This window comes from Alexandromys fortis, unplaced genomic scaffold (assembly GCF_014885135.2).
Source record: "Alexandromys fortis isolate MF-2015 unplaced genomic scaffold, M_Fortis_MF-2015_v1.1 scaffold_189, whole genome shotgun sequence".
Taxonomy (NCBI): Eukaryota; Metazoa; Chordata; class Mammalia; order Rodentia; family Cricetidae; genus Alexandromys; species Alexandromys fortis.
Genome location: NW_026068081.1, coordinates 535,408 through 552,305, shown reverse-complemented (window position 1 = coordinate 552,305; position 16,898 = coordinate 535,408).

Sequence of the window (16,898 nt, the reverse complement as noted above, 5' to 3'; positions counted from 1 at the left end):
TCTGATCTCCACACTCCCAATTACTCAGGAGATCTTGCCTTTTTCTACTTCCCATGTAGAATAGATCCATGAATGTTTCTTTTAGGGTCCTCTTTGTTGTGTAGGTTCTCTGAGGTTGTGAATTATAGGCTGTTTTTCTTTGCTTTATATCTAAAAGAAACCCATGAATGATTACATATGATATTTGTCTTTCTGGATCTGGGTTACCTCATTCAATATGATGTTTTCCAGACCTGTCAGTTTGTCTACAAATTTCAAGATGTCATTATTTTTCCCACTGTGTAGTACTCTATTGTGTTAATAAACCACATTTTCTTTATCCATTCTTTTGTTGAGGGACATTTAGGTTGTTTTCAGGTTCTACCTATGACAATTAATGCTGCTATGAACATAGTTGAGCACAGGTCCTTGTAGTATCATTGAGCATCCTTTGTGTTTATGCCCAAAAGTGGTATTATTGGGTCTTGAGGAAGGTTGTTTCCTATTTTCTGAGAACTCGCCATATTTACATTCAAAGGGGCTTACCAATTGTCACTCCCACCAGCAATGTTGGAGTGTTCCCTTTACCCTACATCCTCTCCAGCATAAGTTGTCATCAGTGATTTTGATCTTGGCCATTCTACAGGTATACGATGGAATCTCAGAGTTGTTTGGATTTGCATTTCTCTGACAACAAAATACAACACTTTTTAATGATAAAGGGCTTGGAAAGAGTAGGGATACAAGAGACATACCTAAACATAATAAAGACAGTATAAAACATGCCAATAACCAATATCAAACTAAAGGGAAAGAAACTCAAAGCGAAAGTCACTGAAATAAGGATCAAAACAAGGTTGTCCACTCTTTCCTTATATATTCAATATAGTACTTGAGGTTCTGCTAGAACAATAGAACAACAAAAGGAGATCAAGGAGATACAAATCAGAAAATATTAAAATTTTCACTATTTGCTAATAATATAATAGTTTACATAAGTAACCCCCAAAATTCTACCAAGGAACTTCTACAACCCATAAATTCCTTCTGTAATATAGCAGAATACAATATTAACTAATAAAATCAGTAGCTCTCCTTTATATGGATTATAAATGGGCTGAGAAAGAAATTAGAGAAACATCAGCCTTCACAATAGCCACAAATAACATAAAAACCTTAGATTAATGACTAATTGTTTTTCACGCATAAAAGTTTAGATTTGTGATTCCTTTAAGATTACTTATACTATTGCCTTTCAGGATAAGTAATAAAGTAATTGGCCCTTTCTTTGTAACTTCAAAGTGTAGCCTGCCAAGAGAAGATATGACTGAGAAGAATAACTTGCTTGTCCACATGGTTAAACTATAACAAGTTGCTTGGGTATGAATGTATGTGGGTTTTGGGATAATTTTTCTTTTTATCTATAATTGTAACAGGAGGGGCTGCTTGTTGGGGTTTCTGTCTTGTCCAGTTCCCATAGCCGGCAAGTCCCAAAGAAAACCACACAGAGGTCTCCATAAGTTATAAACTAAATGGCCATTAGCTCAGGCTTCATATTAGCTCTTATAACGTACTTTCGCCCATTATCTTTATCTATGTTAGCAACATGGCTCAGTACCTTTTTGAAAGGAAGCAAGTTGAGCAGGATAAATTAAAAAAATATAAGTTTTGAGGAGAAAAAGAGTTCCAGGAAGTGGAATGAAGCTAAATCCTGTGTTCAAGGAGAGAAATGGTTTATGAAATGGAATAAATGGAGTGGTGACCTCAGAGCAAGATCCCACTTAGTGAAGTTTTCAACTGTGAGGGGTGCACCCACACACTGAGACAATGGGGATGTTCTATCAGGAACTCACCAAGGCCAGCTGGACTGGGTCTGAAAAAGCATGGGATAAAACTGGACTCGCTGAACATAGCGGACAATGTGGACTACTGAGAAGTCAAGAACAATGGCACTGGGTTTTGATCCCACTGCACATACTGGCTTTGTGGGAGCCTAGGCTGTTTGGATGCTCACCTTACTAGACCTGGATGGAGGGGGGAGGTCCTTGGACTTCCCACAGGGCAGGGAACCCTGACTACTCTTTGGGCTGATGAGGGAGGGGGAGTTGATTGGAGGAGGGGGAGGGAAATGGGAGGCTGTGGCGGGGAGGAGGCAGAAATCTTCAATACCTAATTAACTAATTAAATAAATAAATAAAAGAAAAGGTTAGAGTCCAATGTGGTGGACACATTTTTAATCCCAGCACTGGGAAGGCAGAAGATGGGGGATCTCTGAGTCTGAGGCCAGACTGGTCTAAGGAGCAAGCTTAGGCAGTGAACCACAGAAAGCTGGTGAAGATGTAATTGAATGAAGGCCCCATGTTCAAGCCCCAGAAAGCAACAGAACTTGGCAGCTTTGACCACATGTTTCTGGCTTTATAGTTAAGGATAAAATAAATGAATTATGGAATAAAGCCACTGAGGTCAGACATGTGTCAGGGGTATCCTGACATTGTGTCTTTGTGTGCTGCTATGAAGTTGAAGGTTGGATTGTTTTAAAGAACCCAAAATGTTAAAGATGCCAAAGTTGGAGGATATATGCCCAGAAGAGTTGCTAACAGGTAGTGGAAGCAGATCAAGAGAAAGAAGTCATCAAAGCTGAATGGAGTTGGAGATGTGGAGAATATTTTGACATCAGACATGGAGATTGTAGAGTGTGGTGTCTGCCCAGCTGATTTTCAGTCTTGTCCAGGATTTTATCACTGTGCTCCCTTCCCTGTGTTTTGGAATGGTAATGTATATTCTTTGCCATTTTATGTTGGAAATATACAATTTGTTTCTTGATTTTGGTTTTTACAGGGATGACAGTTAAGAGATTAGACCTTTTAATTCACAAATGTAGGTCAAATCAACCACTAGAGAAAAAGCACCTAATGTCAAAGGTAGGAAAGAAACAGGAATAATAAGATTAATAAAATCTATAAAACAATGACACAAACAAAATGACAATAATAAATTCTAATAAGTCCATAAATATCAGTAATTACTAAAAGAGCCACTTATAAGAAGTATGTAATTGAATTTTTTAATAGCACATTCAGTCACTCTGAAAAAATTTAATTCATTTGTGTTTAATTATTAGTGAGCAAATGAGGGAAAATACAGCCTTTAAGGCACACTGTGTTAAGGGATTAGGAAAGTGTATATTACTAAAATATCCATAATAATTGATTTACATATTCAATATGATCTCCTAAATTTTCTATTTCTATGCATATATGGGCAGTAGTAGTCCATGGACAATTAAAAGTACATGAAATTTGGAGAGAAATATGGGGGGATCTGAGAGCAGTTGCTGAAGGATTTGGAGTTGTGTATGAGTAAAATATATCAACTGCACACAATAAAATTTTTAGTTTGGAAGCTCTATTGATATTATTCATAATTGTAGAAAATAATGCTAAATACACATGGAATCTTAAAGCACCCTGAAAGGCCAAGTAATCTTGACAAAGAAGGAAATAGACATATGAAGCACACAAGTGCCATAATGCCACAAAGTAGAAATATGAACAGTGTAACTTTGCATAAACCTCAAATAATTCCATATAAAGGTGACCGAAATTCACAGTGAGGAGAGGACAGTCACACTAATGAGCAAGGTTAGGAAAATTAGGTTTTCACATTCGACTTTCATTCTACCATCTACAAAAATGAACTGATAATGGATTAAGAACTAAAATGTAATACATAAATATTTAAACATACAAAATGAAATCATGCTCTCACTAATGTATGGTGCACATGGAAGAAAACAGGAGCTTTATGGAAGCAAGATATTAGGAACTGGATGAGTAGAGAGATATTGGTCAAAAGTTACACAGCTTGTACAGATCTAATGGACAGAAATGAGATTATAGTTAACAGTTACTGTATGCTTGAAACTTAGGGAAGTAGGTAATAAATGTTCTAATAGCAAAAAAGGAAGCACAGGAAGTGATGAATATATCAGTGTTTAATATAATTATTTCATAATATATACATATTTAATATACTGTATTTTTGCTATAAATATGCAGTTTTATGGATTAATAAAATATAAAATTACTGCTTCATCACAACCCTAACCCAAATGAGCACCACCTGGGACCCCACAGACAACTCTGGTCAAGGAAGCAGGTAGGCTAACATCAGATCTTCCTGTCTCCCTTCTCCCATCCAAATCCAATCCCCTAGTCTCACTCCCAAAGCGGCAGTAGACCATGGCTGAGGCCTCCCTTTTCCCCTTTCCCACCTCCAGTGGACCGCACAGATCTTACCCTCCTAAACTCCCTTTCCCTACTTGCTGCTTTACCCTACTCTCCACCTCTGTCAGGTACTCCCTGCAAACACAGGGGCCACTAAAGCCAGGGAAGCAGGTAGGCTAACTGTAGATCCTCACCTCTCCTGCTCCTCCAAATCCCATCCCCAGCTCTGCAACAGAAAGTCTGCCACAGTCTCCCTCCACTCACCCTGATCTCCAGTGAACCCCACAGTTCTGCACCTTACCTCCCTAACCATACTCATTATTCTCTTCCAGCCCCCAACGGCGTTTGTCACTTCTGGGAATACTACTAAAAAAGAAGCAGATAGATGACCTGTGAATCTTCATCTCTCGCCACCTCATTTCTGGTGGATACTCCTCCTCTCCTGACTTGCTTCCCCCAGCTTGTTACATTTTCTTTTTCTTTTTGGATGTGATTTCATTTTGTTTTCTTGGTTTTGAGGGGTTTTGTTGATATATTTGTTTCTTTGAGAAATAACTTAATGTTAGGTGGGAAAGGAGGGGGAGAATATTTGGAGGGACTTGACAGAGAGGAATATTATCAAAACATATGTGAATTTAAAAATTGTTTCAAATAAATAATAATAATAATGCAAAAATATGAAATTACTGCATTGCATATGAAGTCGCTTTCTGGAAAAAGTTGTTTTTAATAGTTAATTTTGTGAAGGCACCTGATTACTAAAATGATTCTGCTGTTCACACAAACTTTACATAAATACATATATTCATATATATTTACACATGTTTATATTAAGATATTCATAAATCTATTATATAGTCATATAAAGTATGAAAAAGTAAAAATTAAAACCTGAAACCTTTGGTTTATTACACTTTAATTACCACTTTTGCACCATTTTACTTGCCAAAACATTTTTTTAAATGGAAAATAGATTTTTTTAAAGTACAATATAGTTTGATTATTTTTACTCTCCCCCCACCAGTTTCAGGTACTTCCCACTTCTGCAATGACTCAAATCCACACCCTTTCTTCCCTTCTCTCATTAGAATACAAAGAGATCCCCAAAAATAATAATAAAAGAAAAACAAACAGAATAACAGAAAATAACAAGCAGAAAAAAAGAGCCAAAGAAAAAGCACAAAAACACATACAGACACAGAGATGCACACGCACACACATAGAAATCCCATAAAAACACAAAATAGTAAACCATAATATACAAGCAAAAGACGTGAATGGTTAAAAAATCTCTAATATTTTACTGAGTTTATTTTGTGTTGGGCATCTACTGCTAGCCTTGGGGCTTGGCCTTAACTGTGGATTATATACTCAGTGAGACTCCATTGAAAAAAAAAAAAAAAACCTAATTTTTCCTTTTTGAGCTAAAACCTGAAACTTTTCAGTGTGTCTGTAATAGAAGGAATGTTTTCTATTTCAGTTTCAGAGTGAAACTAAATCTCTCAGACATGTACCCTCTCAAAATGTCTTTTAGTTTAGTTCCATGCGTTAGTCCCACACTTACTGGTGACCCTGCTCTTTAAGTTTATATAATTAGTGTGTGCGTGTGTGTTTGTTCTTCCATGTCTGTGTATTCATGTAGCAGATCTTCCCCTGTCGTATGCTACTGGGGATTTATCTAAAGTCATTAGGCTTGCACAGCTAATACCTTTAACCATTGAGCCATCTCACTATCCCTGTTGTTTTAAATGCTGGACATTTCTTTGTTTTTATATTTCTACACTTTCAATTGGTTTAGGGTAATGAGACATGAATACATATTCTCAGCTCCTGTCTGGAATCTGGCAACCTAAAATCTTATGAAAGCAAATCATAAGGAATTTCATCCAACAGAATTAAATGAGACAACTTCATGTTTGGTATGCTGAATTTATAATCAGCTATATGCTTTTTGTAGCAACAATGAGAGAAGGAATGAAGAAAGGGAAGTGTCATGGCATAATTTAGCAGAGAACCACCAGAATGTGGGCCCATCCAGTCCTCATTATTATTCAGGACTGACTTTATTGTTTTATCCTCCTCCAAATGATAGTGCTTAGTGCCTGCCGGTTCATGCTAAAGCATGACGTAACAAATAGAAAACTCTTGAATTTTTATGAAGTTTCCACATGTGCCAAATTTGTGACATTATCAGGCACTATTAGTCTGGATATTTTGGTATCTCAAATGATCGTTTGGGTGCAGTGTGAAGGAGTCTGGGATCTCAGTTCACTGGATTTTGTGAGATTATCTTGTCCTTCACTCCACCAGCCAATGTTTCTCATTCAGAAGCCAGTAATTTTACAGCAAACTTTTGTTCAATAGTTTCAATATTAATTAAATCGATTTTCCGTTTTCATTAGCTTTGAGGGTAACAATTGCACTGAGTGACAAAAAGCACCAATTCAGAGATAAGAGCAAAAGCCTAATTTCTGAACCATGACCTGATAATACCACCAAATCCCTGAAAAACAGTGCAATAGAAAGATTGGATTTTCACAGGAATTGTTTGCAATTTAAATATGAGCATGACAAGAAACAAGAGCTCCTCTTGCCTGAAAGCTATTGATAATTATAGTTATGCCCCAGTGCATTAATCAGTCATTCCAATTCTTTACAAATCAGGAAAACAGATATAGAAAGCACATTTGTCATCGTAGAACTCACTGAAAAGTACTATGTTCAATGACATCTGGACACTCCCCCCCCCCATACACACAAAATAAAAACAACTAACTTAAATAAACAGGACATCCTCTGGTATAAGAACATTCCTAATTTATCTACATTTCAATTTGAGGTGGGCATCTGATACTTTTATTTACTAAACATAACTACCATAACCTGGAACTCACAGTACATGTTTCTTTGCCCTTTATAGTGAATATTTTTATTTTTTGAAATTTCATACATGAGCATGCATTTACACCATTTTCACCCACTATCTCCTCCCTCCTCTAACAACTTCTACACACTCCATTCCCAACTCTCTCTCAATCAGAATCTCTTGTTATTAAACTATGGTTATGAACACACACACACACACACGACTCCACTTAGTGCTGCTCCCATGCATACATGTTTGACATTCGGTAGCCTATCAGGAGGCTCACCACTGGGGAAGGATGAATTTCCCTCTTTCAGTAGCCATTGTCTGTAGCTCTTCATCTAGTGGTGGGGTTTTGTGCTATTATTTCTTTTATCCACATTGATATTTTAATTGATGTTGTCTTGTTTATGTTATCGTGTTGTTGAGATTTCGTGGGTATGGCTTCCCTGTCACATATAGAAGACAGAGTATTTCAGCTGACATCCTGGGATGCTAGCTCTTGTGGACTTTTCACCTCTGTCTTTTAATTCATCTGTCAGAGAGGTTAATTGCTTGAGCAGTATGATTTGCTATTAGTATCAGAGTTTTGAGTGGAATCACCACAGGCTATGATGTAAAGGTAATTGTTGGCTGATAAAAAAGAACTGGAACTTTTTAATGGCATAGGATTGATATATACAATTAAAAGCCAATAGAAATTCAAGTAGCTCTGTTATTTTAACACTTGGCTCATCACTAAGCTGCTAAATTACTTTTGGAAACAAGAGCAGGTAGTACCCTGAGGGAATGGGACTATGGCAGAGATGTTGCCTATTTAATCAATACAACAGGTATTGACTAGTCACATATGGAACCTAGCATTTTCTATTAGCTGCACTATTATTAAAATGAAAAGGGTTTAATATTACTAGTCTGTTTAACCTACTATATCACTAATATTTTAAAATGATAAAGTCTAATAGTATTGTTGAAGTGAACTATTATACAGTATCCAAAATAATGTTTTACATTCTTGTTTTTTTTTTTTTGTAGTAAGTCTTTGAAATCCTTTGTTTTACCCTTAGGAAAATATCATTTGGTACTAGTCAGATTCCAAGTGCTCAGTAATCACATATTGTGGCTGCCATATTGGCCAAGGTAGAGCTGTTTTCTCTCCTCAAAAACAGCACCAATGGCATCCTCTGGAAGTGTTCTTGCATTAGAGAATCTCAGACCCCATCCTGGATCTACTAAATCAGAATCATTTTAATAAGGTGTGACCAGAATAAGTTCCAAACGAATGTGTAGTTGACATGAGCACTGCACGTAAAAGAACCCATTGCCTCAGACCCATAGAAATGGATAAGCCTTCCCCTGATGAAACTCAGGAAAGTGGCAATGCCTTTTTTCTGCTCCTTGTGTACAGGTTTACAGTGTGGACCAGAAAGCATGGACCACAGCTTCCTCCTCTCCTATGTTTAGAGCCCAAGACTGCGCACTATTCAGATTTCCTAACATGTCCGATGAAGATTAGCTAACATTTCTCTTTTTCTCCTCACTGAGTACTGAACAATAAATCTTCCTCCTTGCGCAGTTTAACAGAATAAGCACACTGAGTTTCTGAGTTGTTCTTATGTCTCCAATAAAGAGGATAGCCTACCCAATCTCATCTTTTCTATCCGTGTGTCTTTCTGTACTTTCTTCATTGCTTCTTTACCCCACTCAGGTTTCCAGGATCTAGCCATGCAGGTCATACCAACTAGGCCTCTATTTCCATGTACACTACCCATTTTGATGGCATTAGGCTTGTTCTAGTCCCAAAGCCATGGTTTATGCATTTTGCATTTTTCTAGATTAGAGGCTCATTATAAATTCATTCTGATTCTCATTCATTATTAGAAAACTAAAGAGGACTTAATTCTTTTCTTAGACTCTCTTACCCATTTTACTTTATGCTTTTGTTATCCTGTATTGAGGAAATTAGGACACCATGCTAATGGTGTTCATTTGTCGCATCCACCCTCGACCAGCAAGGAAAAAAGGCAAAACACGGAGCTCTTTTCACTGCAGTTTATTCCCAGACTTTATTCACGTTCTCACTTTTCTCTTTCTCTTTTTCCTGTCTCTCTCCCTGGGCAGACCTCTCCCAGCCCTTAAGTAGGCATGGGCTGCCAACCCCGAACTGCCAGGTGAGCACTGCCCATAGGTTCACGCATATGCAAGCAGCTGATGATCATTGTCTGATCATAGCATTAGCCATCTCAAGAGTTGATTATACATCTCCATCAGGTGTGACACCATGCAGCTCGCTACATTCGTTGTAAATTTACTTTCACTATCTTAGAAAAAAATCTTTTTTTTTCTATTTTATTGAGCTCTACATTTTTTCTCCATGCCCCTCCCTACCTCTCCCCTCCCTTTCAACCCTCCCCCATGGTCCCCATGCTCCCAATTTACTCAGGAGATCTTGTCTTTTTCTAAATCCCATGTAGATTAGATCCATATATGTCTCTCTTAAGGTCCTCATTGTTGTCTAGGTTCTCTGGGATTGTGATTTGTAGGCTGATTCTCTTTGCTTTTTGTTTAAAAACAACTTATGAGTGAGTACATATGATAATTGTCTTTCTGTCTGGGTTACCTCATTCTATATGATATGTTCTAGCTCCATCCATTGGCCTGCAAATTTCAAGATGTTATTTTTTTTTTTTTACTTCACTGTGTAAATGTACCACATTTTCCTTATCCATCGTTCGATGGAGGGGCATTTAGGTTGTTTCCAGGTTCTGGCTATGACAAACAATGCTGCTATGAACATAGTTGAGCACAGGTCCTTGTGGCACAATTGGTCATTATTTGGATACATACCCAAAAGTGGTATTTCTGGGTCTTGAGGAAGGTTGTTTCCTAATTTTCTGAGAAATCACTTTACTAGTATCCCAAGGGGCTGTACCAGTTTACACTCCCACCAGAAATACAGGAGTGTTCCCTTTACCCCACAATCTCTCCAGCATAAGTTTTTATCAGAGTTTTTGTTCTTGGCTGTTCTTACAGGTGGAATCTGAGTTGTTTTGATTTGCATTTCTCTGATGACTAAGGATGTTGAACATTTCCTTAAGTGTCTTTTAGCCATTTTATATTCCTCTTTTGAGAGTTCTCTGTTTAAGTTTGTATTCCACTTTTTATTGGATTATTTGTTCTTTTGGTGTCCAATTTCTTGACTTCTTTGTATATTTTGGAGATCAGACCTCTGTCTGATATGGGGTTGGTGAAGATCTTATCCCATTCTGCAGGCTGTCCTTTTGTCTTGTTCACCGTGTCCTTTGGTTTACAGAAGCTTTTCAGTTTCAGAAGGTCCCATTTATTAATTGTTTCTCTCAGTGTCTGTGCTGCTGGGGTTATATCTAGGAAGTGGTCTCCTGTGCCAATTCGTTCAAGTGTACTTCCCACTTTCTCTTCTATGAGGTTCAGTGTGGCTGGCTTTATGTTGAGGTCTTTGATCCATTTGGACTTGAGTTTTGTGCATGGTGATAGATATGGATCTATTTTAATTCTTCTACATGCTGATATCCAGTTACAACAGCACCATTTGTTAAATATGTATCTTAGAAAATGATGGAGGAAGGTCATTGGCTAATAAAGAAATTGGCTTGGCCCATTTTATTGGTTAGAACATAGGTGGGTGGAGTAAACAGAAGAGAATGCTGGGAGGAAGAGGAAGTGAGGTCAGAAGTAATGAAGCTCCTCTCAGAGCCAGATGCCTCAGACAGAGAGGCATGCTCCGCTCTCCCGGGCAGATGCACGCAATGAAGCTCCTCCGACCCAGGATGGACGGAGGCTAGAATCTTCCCGGTAAGCGCACCTTGGGGTGCTTACACAGATGATTAGAAATGGGCTAAATTAATATGTGAGAATTAGCCTAGAAGAGGCTAGATAGAAATGGGTCAAGCAGTGTTTAAATGAATACGATTTGTGTGTTGTTTTTTCGGGGCATAAGCTAGCAGGTGGCCGGGGTGCTGGGGACACAGCCCCGCCGCTCCTATTTCAACAAGAAAACATCTGTATGTATCATTGCACAGACAAATTGTTGCATTCTAACCCACTTGTTATTTTAATTCACAACATCTTTGTATCTATCTTTCTCATCTTCTTCCAGGAGTGAGAAGTCAAATTGACTTTCATTTTTAAAGCCAGATACTTACACATCATTAAATGTCATATTTTTTGCAACACAGGAAAGAAATCCAGAACTTTTGTTCTCTTTGTACTTCTTTTCTTTTCTTTATTAGTATTTCAGAGCCACTGCAGTACACATAATACCTTCAAGATACTCAGACTTCAGCCTTCATTATACCACATATATGATGTATGCTGTATAGTCACTCAATCTTCAGAGCTTTATATTCCTGCCTGTAAAGACTTTAGTTTCAATATTTAAATGAAATAATACATATGGAGTAGTAAATATGGTGCCTGGTAGAAGGAAATACAATGTTAAGTATTGTACTAAAACAATAATGTTAACTGAAGTATTTACTCCCAGGTATCCCAATCTGACCTCTTCCCTGTCTCATTCCTGGTAATTCCCCAAGTTCCATTTAGCTGTATAAGCTTTGTTGAAAGAAGGTTGTGTATTTTTTTTCACCAGCTGTCTTTTACTTAATCCCAGACTTCTAATCATACTGCTAAATGAAATCTGCTGTCTTTTGAGGCTATAGAAGCCCATCTCTAGTCTGCTGCCTCTTGTCAAATATGTTGATTGATATTGTCATGCTTCTTCAATGGTATAGGAACTACTTTGAGTCTGAGAGACTGGGTTTTACAATTGTCATTACAATAGCTAAGATATCAGCTAAGACAAGAAACATGAAAGTGACATATAATTTATCAGCTGTCTTTTCTTAAAGTGCTTTAAATCCTGTTCTCTGACCCAATTTTATTTCATTCCTTTTATTAATCATAACACTTTTGATCTCCATTATGGATTTTCAAAAATACATTTTAAAGAGCATATTTTATAAAGATTTCCAAGAAACACAAGAATTCCTGAATTAGTATTGAGTAGAACACAGCATTTTCTAGAATGTGTCTACATTTGCTCCCACTTGGTTCATGCCATCCCTGTTGTTGTTTCTTGTTTTTTTTTTGTTTGTTTTGTTTTCTTTTAAATTGAGTCACAGCTCCATTTTCAGCTGCCTGGAGGTGGTGCTGAAATCATTCCGCCATTTCAAAAGTTTAGAAGGACCTGCTTCCCCAGCAGGAAAAATCTAATTGTATAGTCTAATAAGGAAATCTGTGCCTATGAGTACCATGAAGCTGATGCTGATCTAGCTGAGTGCACTTTGGAATTAAAACTTGATGGGAAATCATTGTGCTTCGGGGAACAGGACTAGCAAAGGCTTAGAGCACAATGTGAGGATCAATAGTGAAAGAATAAAATAATTGAATTAGCAAATCCTCAGGACAAATAAATAGACTGAAGGGAACAACAGGCAGCAATGCTCCGAGTAACTTATGAAAGTTAACAGGACTTAGCAATTGTAAAATGGGTCTATAGTTTTTGGAGTCTGGTCTAGGAATAGTATAGTATGGCACAGAAAATACCTTGCTCTACACAGTGAAGCTGTTACTGTGGTTGTTTTGACAACCTGAGTCTGATTATCTCACTTTTAGGGGTCTTCAGTAATCCTACTCAGATATGTGTAATTAAAAAAAGCAAGGGATTTGTTTCAACCATTTAGAATTTTAGTGATTTAGCTAAGGTAATTCAATTCTTCTTCCATAAAATGGGGCCAAAAAGAATTCATATGCATTAAGACTTGTGTACTGCTAAAATGATATATTGTTAGGGCAAGTGAGATTGCTCAGTGCTTAAGAGTATATATGTATTGCTCTTACAAAAGACCCAAACTTAGTTTTTAGCACCCATTTCAGGCATTGGACAACTGCCTGCAACTCTTTCTCCAGCGGCTACCATCCTTTCTTCTGATCTCTGTAGGCACTGTATGCACATATGCCTACAGATAGGTTCATCCACACATATACAAAGAAATCTTTTTAAATAAGGTAATTTAAATAAGGTAATTACATAGTATGTGATGGAAACACCATAAATGTAAATTTTCCTAGTTTACTTTCTGTTGCTGTAACAGAATATCTAAAACTGATTGTTTATATAAAATGGGCTCCTAGTTCTGGAAGGCTAAGCATTCCAAGAACATTTTTCTGGCTATTCTGTTGCATGGAAAGGTGTCAGAAAGTGACAGCCCACTCTCATGATAAACTACTTTCTTTCCGCAAGAAAGAACTTCTGCGTGCAAGAATGGCATTAATCTCTTCATTAAGGTGGAACCCCTCCTGCTCCTATGACCTGTGGATATGGTTATACTGTAGGGGTCAAACCACAGAAATTTCCTGATATTCTTATTTAATATTGCCTGCCTGAATAACTTAAAATGGTTGAAACTAACAATATTTATTCAGTCTTGTTGCAAAAACCTATAGTGTCAGTGAAGATACTCAGAACACTGCCTCTGCCAAATGTGAATATTGTCAGTGATGTCATTATCAATTTTCATAAAAATTTATAAAAGTAGATGATCACATATTATATTCTTCCTAAATGAAGATGGTTGAATTATGTCTGATACCTTCAAGTTATGCAAAATAATTCTCATTATAGGGCCATCACTGAGTGTGATTTTAAAAATGTCAGTCAGTTACCATGGAAACCAGAAAGAAAACTGCATGATCTAAGTAAGTCCTTTTTATGAAAATGCCACAGCGATCCTGAATGCTTTGTACAATTAATGGAAATTAATAACAAAGAAAAGTTGAAAACACATATAACACACACATTTTTATCATAACAAAGAAGACGTCATTTATGAGTTATCTTTACCAGTTGCTAAATAGCAGGCACTCACTCTCACCCATGCTCTACTTATGGAGACTCTGAACGGCATAGGCATTATTCAAGCCAATCACTGAGGTTCTAGCCCAGGTCTATTTGGTCCCACATCACGTGTCTACTCACCTGACTAGCAGTAGGTTGGCTAACAGCTTGTCCTGAATTATTTAGTGTAGAGGAGATCAATCTCACCATTTCTTTGTGTTAATTGGTACCACATTTTAAAGGGGGAGTAAAGGAAATTTCCTCTTTATGGTGGCATTCAAGCTGCTTATTAGCAAGCTCAATCCATTTTAGGAAATACACTTTTTACTGAGATTGACACAAAAGTTTTTTTTTTTTTCATTGCCTACTTGCACCCATGTTTTGTGACTCTTCTTCTTTCCATTACTTTCTCTTAGAGCCATCCCAGTCTTGCCAGCCACCTTCTTCTTCCTCAGCACTTTCTCCTACTTTGCTATGAATATTTAGGGTGTGTGCAGCTAGTGAAAACTGCTGTGTGTTCATGATCATAACGCCTGTGGCAAATCTCAAAGAGTATTTAGAAAACAACCTATCCTTTGGTTCTTACAGTCTTTCCACCCCCTCTTCTGTGATCCCTCCATAGGCTTGTGAGTGGGTAATACAGGCATCTCATTTAAGGTTGAGAACACAGCGGTCCTTGATTGTCAGTACTTTGACAAGTTATATGTTCCTGCTTTGACCACTTCCCCTTTTTCATGTACTATGCTATGAATCTTGTTTTTATGGTTCAAGTTTTGTGGCACAATCATTGTTGGTTGACTATATCACTGAATCCTGTAATCTGTGCTTAATAGCAACCAATTGATGTCACAGAGACAAAGAAAGAAGCCTGGATCTTGTTGATATTCAGTATTGTGCTTAACGGTATTTCTGATGTCAACATTGGGCAATGTATAGATGGAGAACCATGGCGAAGGGAGATGGATTGTTTTATATAAAAGTAGGCAACTGGTAAGTGGAAAAGCTAAGAGTTTCATACTATCTATACTCGCCTATAGTAAACCACCAAGCACAGCAACCCAGCTATGTGGCAGCAATTTGTTTTCCATGTATGCATTGAGTTTTCAAAACAAATGTTATACTGCAAAGTTCAGGTTTCTCCAAAGTCTAAAAGCTGTGTATGGGACTTTGACTCTGAAATAAATAGTAGCTATAGCTACACCAATAAAGCTTAATTAGAGTAATAGTTTGGTTTTTTGTTTGTTTTGAGACAGTGTTTTTCTCTCTAACAAGACTCACGATTCTCCTTCCTTATCCTCACAAGTGCTGGATTTGATGCATCTGCTTTCATACCCAGATGAACCAGAAAAAAATTAACATTGACTAATTGTACTGAGTTAATATTCTCTTATCAACTGTAAATTCATGTTCTTCTAGTCATGCCAACCTGGCCGTTCTTAAATTTTGCCTTTAATTTCACGTTTGGCTTTCTATAGTCATCAAGCGCTCCTAGATTTCATTTCCCTTCACTCTTTGTGAAATTGCTTTTGATCAGTTCTGCTGTACCAGAGACTTTCAATTCTGCCTGCAAGCATCCCTGACTAATCCCACAGGGTGGAGTATTCAGTTCTTAGCAATTATGCATGGGGAGACTTGAAGTATTCATAATGCTTGCTCATTACATTCATGTTTGAGCATTCAGTGACTTTTTTTAGAAATATCAAATGTTTTGGTTTTATTTCACATATTATCTAAAATATTTTTAAGTTATCTATAGTGGTCTTCGTACTTTAATAACAATAAATTGTTTATGAATGATTATTTTTATGACTAAAGGTTGTTTACTAACTTAGAGTTACCAAAGTCTCAGTTAGGTTTCCTTGATTGATATACATCTTATCACAATATTTCAGTGCTTGATGGGGAAAGTAGATGGGGCATTATAACAACAGTATTTTGCCAGTTTCCAGTTTACATATATTTTGCATGTAAAGTGACATGTGATTTGAGCTCAATGATCCGTCTGTAGTACTGGTAACTAAAGGAAAGAAGTGGGTTGGTTGGGACTCATAGATAAACCTACTAAAGTCTCCCATATTCGTTTTTATTTTTGTCATTTTCATTTTATTTAGATATAGAATGCTTGGAAAACTTGGAATGAGCAATTTGATTATTTAGTGCAGGCTTTCTAGAGCTTTCTCCAACTGTTGCTGAGATAAATTTATTCACTTATTTTGTTATTTCTAATTTGACCAGTTTTTTTTAAACCTGTCTTTGGTTCTCTGTTATGTGCAACAGGCTTTTAGGAATGGGTTTTTGTGTTTGAGTTTCTGTTTTTATTACTTCACATTAGAGCTATGCAAGGACAGCTTGACCCGTGCCCCACAGAAACTCAAATCTTGATTATTGTTGGAAGGAAAGGAAGTGTCCTGGTCAAACTGTTCTTGGTTGTCTAGCTTAGGTTTTGCTCTTCTGTTTTGATTAAATCATGGGCTTTAAGCTTCCTAGCAACAACAATATACGTGAGCTGCTGTGTTGTCCTTCTGTAGTGATCCTTTTTATTTTGCTGCAAGTTCATTTTTCCACTTTCCTGGTTGCATTATCTAAGAAGGAGGGCTGAAATTTTTCCATATTTTAGTACACAATTCTGATATCATTCTTCAGGGAAAAAGATAGTCAGAAACTGGCTCTACTTCTTATGTCTTCCTGCCAAATGTCTGGAAGTCATTCTTGAGTAAACAGTTTCTATTTGGCTTACAGACAAATTATAGCATATGCCCAATCTTGATAAGCCCTGCCTCTAAGTGAGCAAAGGGTAGTGTGGGGCAAGAGGTGGGTATCAAGGACAGATTATTTTTTCAGGAATGTCCTTGAAGTACCATAGCTATACTCATCCCATGGAGGACATGTAGTCATAGGAAAGCAACTGGGCAATGATTTCAGCCTTATTCTTGGAACTTTCCTGGAGCTCAAG